The sequence below is a fragment of the Cornus florida genome, unplaced genomic scaffold (genome assembly GCF_030987335.1).
Source record: "Cornus florida cultivar Cherokee Brave unplaced genomic scaffold, ASM3098733v1 CherokeeBrave_3.0.0_Hap2_Chr09, whole genome shotgun sequence".
NCBI classification, from domain to species: domain Eukaryota; kingdom Viridiplantae; phylum Streptophyta; class Magnoliopsida; order Cornales; family Cornaceae; genus Cornus; species Cornus florida.
Window position 1 is genome coordinate 71921115 of NW_026775579.1, and position 10334 is coordinate 71931448.

The 10334-nt window shown below is 31.7% G+C and overlaps 1 pseudogene; it reads left to right on the forward strand.

The window, feature by feature from the left end:
* The first annotated feature begins 373 nt into the window (after positions 1 to 373).
* On the forward strand, positions 374 to 472 carry LOC132275742 (small nucleolar RNA R71; annotated as a pseudogene).
* The last annotated feature ends 9862 nt before the right edge of the window (positions 473 to 10334 follow it).

A 10334-nucleotide genomic window follows, 5' to 3' on the forward strand; every position in this document is an offset into this window, starting at 1 on the left:
AAAGAACACTAGAACAAGTCATACATGTTTCATTTGATGCACGATGAGAATGGTTAGGGAAGGAAGATACTTGGTTCGCCGAGTTTTGGTTAATCAAAAATTGATCAAACCTTTGAGATAAAGACTTCATTTCGCGGCTATTTCATTTGAATGGTCGACTTGATGTAAGCCAACACTCTTCCTACCTTGTGAATTTCTACCATTCTTGGATGATAATGTTCTATACAAAGAATTTTCACTCATGCTCTCATAAAGACGCCACACGTCATCCTCATGCCTATCAATGGATGAGCCACCCATGAAAGCATCAACCATGCCTTTGTAATTGTCTGATAAGCTCTCAAAGAAATATTGAACTAATTGTCATTTGGGCATGTCATGATGTGGACATTTCCTAACTAATTCATTAAAGCGTTCCCATGCCTCATGAAACGTTTCTCTATCCCCATATGAAAATTCCCGAATTGAGGTTCTCATGGTATTGGTCTTAAAAATTGGATAGTACTTCTTCAAGAATTCTTGTTGCATTTCTGCCCAAGAAGTGATTAAAAAAGGCCTAAGATTGTTAAACCAATACTTTGCCTTGTCTTTTAAGGTGAATGGAAAAAGTTTGAGTCTTAAGACCTCTTCCAGCATGTCCGTATATTTTACGGTGGAACATACTTCTAGAAACTCATCCAAATGTTTGTAAGGTTCTTCACTTAGAAGTCCATGATAGTTAGGAAGCATTTGAATGGTTTGTAGCTTAGTTTCATAGTGATGTGCTCTAAATGGTGGTAATTAAATGCATATGGGTGCATTGTATTCATTAGGCACATATTGATCTTTTAAAACAAATGGAGGATTAGCAATTTGAGGTGCAACATGGGCACCTTGATTTTGATTTCCTTGAATGATGGAAGGTTGTGGAGCATACATTAGCATTGGCATTCCAAATGGAACTTAGCCTTATTGTTGTGGTTGGTGAATGAATGGCTTAGGCATGTCTAATGGTGCTTGCATGTTCTCATGATGCACATTTGAATGGAGGATACCTTGTTGGTCTATGTGACCAAGGTCCTCCACATGCTCTTCATTATGGCCTTCCATTGATGTAATGGATTGGGTAGAACTAGAACTTCCTCTTCCCCTAAGACTTCTAACTATGGATTCAAGATGCAAATCAAGCAAGACAAGAGTTGGTCTTAGTGATCTACGACCATGCATGCACAATGTAAAAACACATAAAAACAATGAATGAACAAACACTTCGACTTCATAACAATTCAATGAAACTTCCTCCACAAACACTTAACCCATACTCCTATGCTTTAACAACAATGATGTAAAGAACAATTAAGAATGCCTCCACGTAGGCTCACGATTTATCTAAGAGATTAAAAACAAGCCTCCACGCGGGCCGATGATTTAACTAAGGGATTGAGTAAAGAAAGTCTCACAAAGGTCATTTAGCATTTCAACTCCAAATTTATAGCTTAGCTTAGCAAAAAAAAATTTAAAATTTTTAGCATTTTTCCTTTCTTGCTTAGCTCATCTGCTTGAATGCTCCTTTGTTTGCTTCCTAACTCAATGCTCCTTGTCAAAGATGAACAAACACAATAAGTAATCAAAACAAAAATAAAAACAAAGACACGATCAAAAGAGAATTAATTCCAAATTGATTCCACAAATAAGACGTTACCAATCAATCAATCCCCGAAAACGGTGCCAAAAACTATGGTGCATCGCTACACCATAAGCTTAAGAGTGTGCATTAAGGCGAGGGCCAAGTTTTACATTTATAAAAGCCACTACTACCTTCACTAAAAATATAGTTAGGGTGAATATGGATCGTCCCAAGGGATTGGAGTCGAATTTGGTTGCGGAATCACTGTTAGGGTTAGTAGGTCGATTGATCAAACAAATAGTTGGTTGGTTGATTAAACTAGAGAGTAAATTAAACTAAATAATTGAATGCAATAAAGAGTAAGTAAGAGAGAGATCTTGGGGTTTAGAGGTCACCACCAAATAATACTTTTCTACACCCTTAACAAGTGACTAATGAGGAAAATGTGTGTTGCAATATTAATGTGTGTGTGTGTTTGGTTGATTCAATTAGCAAGAGTGACCAATTAAGTATATATTGTCTAAGCAACATGTGAAAAGCACAATATATCTAACAATTAAGTATATATTGTCTAAATTACATGTAAAAAGCACAATATATCTAGCAAGTCATTAATCATTTCATTAAGCTCACAAGCCAAATACACAACAAGGCTAGAGACATATGCTACTTGCATTCAAAAGTATGGAACATCAAACAACAATCATGGATTGTCCTCCCATCTAACAACTATGCTACCACTACACTACAATTAAGCTAATGACATGAAATTAAACTAATTAAGCTAAGGGAGAGGCACAATTCATCAAGAAATGAGCATGAACCATCAAGAAAATTACAAGAGCATTCCATTAAGCACAATGTTTTGACAATCTCTAGATCTATGGCATTAATATACATAAACGTGCATCAATAACACAAGAAATAGAGACAAACACATGAACATCTATTCTAGCATACATAGACATGTGGATAGAATGAAATGATCAATTGGAAGCATTAAACCACATAAATCATCGAATAAACAAGATCTATATATATATAAGTGTCAAAACATGTATTACAACACTAATCCCTCAATAATACACAAAATTAAGATGTAGAAAGCATGTTTGGGGCTAACTCTAGCCCCAAGAGGATGTCTAGCCACTCAAGGTAGTGCTTTTCCAACCCTCAAGGGCTAACTCCATGGTAGAGATTTGCTCCCTGGTTGATGAAGAGTCTGCAATGGTGTCTCTAGCTTCCTCCTCCTCTAAGCTTCCCTCCAAGAGTTCTACAAGGTATGATATGATATGATGTAATCAGATGTAAAAAGTAATCATTATCTTTATATAGGTAGGTCAAATGACACCCAAATTAAGCTGGGGTCGTACAGCAAATATTCCCCAATGATTGGATAAAGGACAAATTTTTGTGAGCTGGAAATTTAACTTTTTCGCACTAGAGGAAGTTCGATCTATCGAACCTTGGACTTGGATTGATCGAACATGGCTGAGATCTATCGAACTAAAGTTGGATCGATCCTCAATGGTGGCGCTTTTTGGATACAAACAAATCTAAGATATTTCAAAGATATTTTTGAGAAAAGGACAAAAGTGGTTGGTAGGGTGGTACCACTAGATAAGATCAATCATTTAGATAAGGATAAGGTAGTTCGATCGATCGAAGAATGATGTTGGATCGATCGAACTTTTGAGATCTCTGAAAATGTCATCATGGCTCTGATCCATCTTGAAGTGCTAAGATCGATCATGCTAGATCGATCGAACCTTGATCTGAGATCGATCGAAGATGTTGAATTCCACCTTTTTCTTCCTTTTGCTTCCACTTGGCTCCTTTCTTTGATTCATCCCAGAATTGTTTCATTTCTACTCTCATTTGGCTGAGTTAGCTTATTTTCGGGATAAGTGCCTGAAATGGAAATAACACAAAATCAATCTAAGATGGTAAAGTAAGATAGATAAGGGTACTAGAATGCCTAAGCTTAAGGGGTTTAAATACGCACTTTTCAGCGCTCATCAGTAGGCAACATGCAAAACGCACATATAGTGGGCATGAGTACCTACACCTACCAGGGCACACAACTACACTATATCTAGCTACACATCCCTAGCAATATACGCACCCTAACCACTGATCCTGAGACTCAAGCTCATATCATGGCATATAATTATATATATATAATCCATCCAATCTAGTATAAAGTAATTCTCTATAAGTCATTCAACTTGTTCAACTGACCTAACTTGAATATAAGGAGGACTTAACATTTTAATTAATCCATTCCCTTATACAAAATAGGTAGGACTTAACTGATAAGTTAATCCATCCCTAGAATGCCACCGTCCCATACCGGTGCATTAAACCACACAATCCAACAATTGATGTAACAAATAAAATAATATATCAAATAATCCAAAAATTAATATAATAATAGAATATCATGCTATCACAAAATAGGAATAACTTATAAACTTCTTTAAGCTTCTTACATCCTATATCCTACACAAACTGAATCTTAAAAATACTGATATTTATTTTACAGCCAAGTAAGCATTCTCCAATTTCAATTCATGTTGAATATTTAATCTTAATTGCTAGAACAATTTAAAAGATTAAATCCATTCATTTGTTTAAAACATTTAAATAGCATGCATCGTTATGATCAAGTCTATTTAAAATTTATTTAAACTCCTACCTAGTCCCTATTTAATGTTCAGGACCCTTCAAAACTAATTAAGATCAATTGAACGCTGTTTACTTAAATTTCCCAGGCAAGGCTCGAACTTTCTTACTAATAACTCGAGCTTCCTAACCATAGCTCGAGCTTTCGATCCATGGCTCGAGCTTTTCTCCTATGGCTTAAGCTTTGCTTCCAAGGCTCGAGCACTGTAACGGCAGATCGAAACTGTTACGCGATTCAACCCAGAAACTCTACTGTAAATTTATTATTTACTGTTTAATGATTCTAAGACATGTTTCTAGGTTCCATCAATACACAGACATGAAATTACATCATTTAAAACATATAAAAATTCATAATGAAACCAGATCAAATCCACGAATTTATCAATTCATACAATAAGAACAAATATGAACCAAATTCATAAAATCTATGTTCTAATCCAATTAAATAAGCATAATTATTTAGTTTTATGTGTTTAAAAATCTTAGAATCTCCTAGGCATGTATAGATACAAAAATCAAAGGGAGAGATATAAAAGAAGAACTTGCCTTAAACTTTCGGATTGAAAGTTAAACTTCTTCTTCTTTGATATTCTTCTCTAAAGGTCTTTTTCCTCATTCTTTCCTCTTCCTCCTTCTCTCTCCAACTCGTTCTCTCTAAAATATATTGTGTGATATATTGCTAACCCTATTTTACAAACCTACAGTTATATATTTATAGGCTAAATAATAACCCTACTTCTTTTCCCAATCAAGTCAACTTAATAAAGAAAATAATAAAATTAAAATATTAAAAAGGTAACTTAATATATGTTACATATATAATCTATGTATATCCTTATTAAATAAATAAAATATATACATTAGATTATTTATTAATACTAAAGTTACCATAATATTAAAAGGTAACTTAAAACATGATACGTATAAAATCTATGTACATCCTCATTATATAAATATATAAAATATATATATCAGATTATTTATTAATACTAAAGTTGTCATAATATTAATTAATAAATTACTTTCCTTTTATATATATATATATATATATATATATATATATATATATATATATATATATATACATATATATCTATATATATACATATACAACTATTCATGGGTAATTATTTATACCCATTAAACCTCCTATCCAAGTAGTCCATGGGACTTATGTAATACCCTGATATTTTAAAGGATTTAATTAATTGAAATTAATTACTTTTATTTTATTTTAAATAATTTATTTGATTTAATTTGAATTAATTGCGTTTATTTTAATTTTTAATTAATTTATTTTATTGAGTGCTTAGATTAATTACTTTATTTTATTTATATTTCATGAGTTATTGATATGATAATTGTTGTGTGTGTACTTAATTATTGATTGAATTGTTGGCGTATTGATTTTATTGGTATGGTGTGACTTGGTTGTAATTTATTGTTTTGCTTATGTGCTTAGTGTAATTAGTTGTTTTAATTTAAATGTTTATTTAGTTATTTGATTTATTTAAATTAATTGGATTTGGGCTTAAGGGAAGTTGGATCAAAAGATGTGGTCTTGGGCTTATATGAAGCCTTATTGGGTTAACTAATAAAGGCCCATGGTTATTTAATTATTTAAATGATCATTTTTGTATTAATTATAAATATATAAAATTATATATAGATATAATTAATTAATAATTTTTATGAAAATATATATATATAGATATATATTTATGGATATATATATGTCTATATGATTTAATTAAACAATGAGTTAATTATGGAAGGTATATATATATATTATTTAAGGATTATTATTTTATTTGAAAGTCCTATTAGGAATAGGATTTGGAGTCTAATGTGTATAAATATACACATAAGACTTTAGGGTTGAAAGTTTACACGTTAGAAAAATAAGAGAGAGAGAAAAGGAGAAGGCCAACAAAAAGGAGGCTGGATCAGAGAAAGAGGAGACTGGATTTGGAATAGACAGGCAAGTTCTTTTCTAATTCTCCTCTTAAGACTTATAAACTTTTCACCTTGATTATCCAAAATTATAGTTTTAAATTTTGTAGATTTAAAATAATTTATTAATCAGATTATTAGGAGCACATTAATTCCTTGTATATATGTAGATTAATCATGTGTATATATATATATGTGTTATTATGATGTTTGAATTCTTATTTTTCTAAAATTGTGTAAGTTGGATTTAATTATGTTTATCATGATTAAGTATATTGAACGGATGATTAAATTATTAGATAAATTAACCATGGACTTAAAATATTAATTATGAATTGTCTGGGATTTTCTAGAAATTTTCTGGAATTGATTTGTATTTTTAATATTATTTTAGGAATTATTTTATATATACTATTATATATATATATATAAATGTTTTTATAAAGCTACCGGGAATCAACGCATTCACAAAGGGGCTGGGATTCCGTGCGGCGCGGTACACTGAATTATGGTGTGCCGCGGATGGGAACCATTGATGTGGAGTTGATGGCTAGTAAGGTAATCTGGTGTAATGCGGCACATAGTAATGTGGTGTACCTTCAGATTCGGCCGTTGATATAGCTAGATCAATGGTAGTTGATCAGGTGAGGTAGAGTGCATCTAATCTTGGTGCACAATAGATATAGATCGTTGACTAGGTCTAGTCAACAAGGGAAGTGATCCAGTGCTTCGCGGCTCACAAGACAGGAGAGAAGTAGCCAACCAGAAGCTGCCAACACGCGTTGAGAGTGAATTAAGCGCGTGATGGCGCGTGCAAGCGCGTGGACGCGCCTGCCAGTGTGTCTATGCAAGTGGGAGCGCGTGCAGCAAGTGGAGGCACGTGTGGAGGCGCGTGCGGGAGCGTACGGGGGTGTTTGATGTGCTGGTAAGATCTTGTGGGGTCCGGTGAATTCCCAGAGTTAATTTTAAGCCTGTTAGGGTCGAAATCAGCCACTAGTGGAGATATTTTTAGGGTTTAGAGAGCCGTTAAGTGTTACTAACGTATTTAGTAGCATTTATTTGTGTGGAACAATTAATTAACAATTTTATTATGAAAGGAGGTTAATGTATATATATATATATCTAAAATTATTTATATATATACATGTATATGGTTTAATTAGTTGATGGTAAGCATAGAAGGTTATATGTATATACATTTTTTTTTATATATATGTATCTATGTGATTTAAATAATCCAGGATTATTATGGAAGGTTTCATACATATATATATTATAAAATATATGTGTATATATATCATTTATGATTATTAAATGTTCTAAGTCTTATTGGGTATTATCTTGAGTTATAGATGGTATGGTTGATTTAAAATATTAATAGAGTAGTTATTAAAGTAGGGACATACTTATAATATGCATGTAAAGTCTATGAATGGTTAAGCTTATAGTTAAGTTAAAGTTAATATATGATTGAATTGTAGGCATAGATGAGTTGCCAAATGTTTAAATTAAATGGCATTATGATTTATAAATAAATTTCATAAATAGGAAGCATGGATGAATTGTTATTTAAAAGTATAAATAAATATACTTAAAGAAGCATGGTTGAATTGCTAATATATAAATAGATATATTTTTAATGGCTTAGTTGAATTGCCATTGCATAATTAAATTATTATGTGTTAGATGATTAAAATTTCATCTTGGTTAGTGTATGTATAGGTTGGATTATGATTAGAATAGTCTAGTACTTACAGATTAGTGTATTATTTTATAGAAATTAATAAAATAATATTGCTGGAGACATGGATGATTTGCCAAGGCTTAAATTTTGGATGTGTAATTTAAATAATCAAAATTATTATTGGTTTAGATTTATTATATTATTCCTTTGATTGTAATTTGTTACTTAAATGATTAAATTACGGTTTAGGATGAAATTAAGGTGAGTGGAGTTTATGTTGTAGGAAAATTATATTGGTGGATTGGTTTAGGTATGATTATTAATTAATCATTGGTTAAGTTATGGTTTTAATATTTTAATGTACTTATTAATGGATATGAATATTGTATTATATATAAGTGTTTATATCTATGTGTATCATCGTATATTAAAGTTAAAACTTTATTATGGTTGATTTTGGTTTAGATGATTTGTTTATTGGTTTTAAGAGGATTGGTAGAGAAAGCTTGCCCGTAGGGTTTAACCCACAATTTATTTTTCAGGCTATTAGAGGTTCCAATTTCGAGGTTGAGGATTCGCAGCTGGGAGACTGTCATTCATCTATTCATCTTGTGTACTTTTAAGTAGTATTGGATTATTGGATAAAGTTTTAAGGGGTCATTGAGTTACGGGATTCCCAAGTTGTAATTGTTGGAGAATTATTAATTAATGAAATATTTATTTATTAGTTTTCTTCAGCGGTTTATTTATTCTTTATTTTTCATCTTTGTATTCTGTGCTTGTTTAAATACTTTAATTATTTTGATATTTTCCTGATTTTATGCGCGGACTTGATCAACCCGTGTTCCGAAATTAGGGGGTATCACAACTTAATTGGTTGGCCCATTACTACTAACCATAACCATAAAATAAAATTAAACATTTAAATATTTAATCTACAATTGATTAGAATTAATCAAATACATCATTTAAACACACAATCTAATAAACAAATAATACAAATAATATCTAGACAAATAGTCAATTAATCAAGTAACACTTAATTCCATTAAACACATAAACAATTAGTCAAATAATCAATTAAAAAATTAAAAATACAATTAAAACAAATAAATAAAAACCGAGACTATCCTTTTAAAATTGGGGGTATTACAGTGGATTGGTTCAGATGATGGGGTGGGTTGGGGAGTTGGTTCATTGGGTTTTGGTACAACCTTGGATTCCTAAACTGAATCACGAATCACTATATATATATATATATATATATATATATATATATATATATATATATATATATATGTATTACAATTTATATAGCTTTGAAATTGGATAGAGTTTTGATCAAAAATAAAATTGGAGGCATTAATGCCTCAACTACCTTTTTATAATAAAATTTGCATAGAAATAGTTTAAAGTTAAAACATATAAAAAATGATGATCGGTAAATTAAGAATGAACTATACAAAAGGTTATTTTTGCATGACAAATTTTAACCAAGTATGTTGTACCAAATTGAAAAAAAAAAATGATATAGTAAAACATACTATATTTATTATTTCAGAAACAACATGAATGTGTTATGAATAATGTAACAAAACTGCATTCTATGATCCACGTCGGATATGGCCTAGCAAGTACTGGCTAGATTTTAAAACTTAGCAAGTCTAAGGTCTAGGGTTCAAGTCTCGCTTGGTGTTCTTCGTGGCTAGCTTCCGTTGTCCCTGCAGTGACTTACCCGGCCCAGGTGGGGAAGCGCCCTTTCGAATCCTCGGGGATTGGATGTTGAAGGGCTTTAAGGGTTCGTGGCTTCCCGAACACTCCAGCTTAACTAAAAAAAAAATTGCATTCTACATGAGGGTAGTTTTGGTAAGTTTGTCCAACCAAACAGACCCTAAAGTAGATAAATGTCATTATATTTTTTGTGACGGCCTCGGTTTTTCAAGCTAGTACGTCTTGTGATGCCCCATAAGATGACCCGAAACGGATCCGGAATACGAAAGCGAAAATAGAAATAAGGTCTCTAACGATATACGACATCCCTAAGATGCCAAGGTGACCTTCTATGAAGTCACGGAACTCAAAAGAATCAAATGTAGAAGCTAATATTATAAAATGGGAAGGGTACTTGACTAGGGGTAAAATGTTCTTTTCAACAAAACTGGATGCAACTGAGTATACCATTAAACAAACAAGGAAAAATTAATAAATTTAGACTCAAGAATCACTTGATTCGGAGTCCGGATGAAGAAGATATGAAACACCAAAGTTTCCTAAAATTAGACTTTTAGGTTTCAAATTAGTGCGTCAAGGGTACTTGACAAGGTGTAAAATGGTCTCTTCAGATAAAATTGGATGCAACCTTATATATCATTGGATAGACAAGGAAAAATTAATAAATTTAGA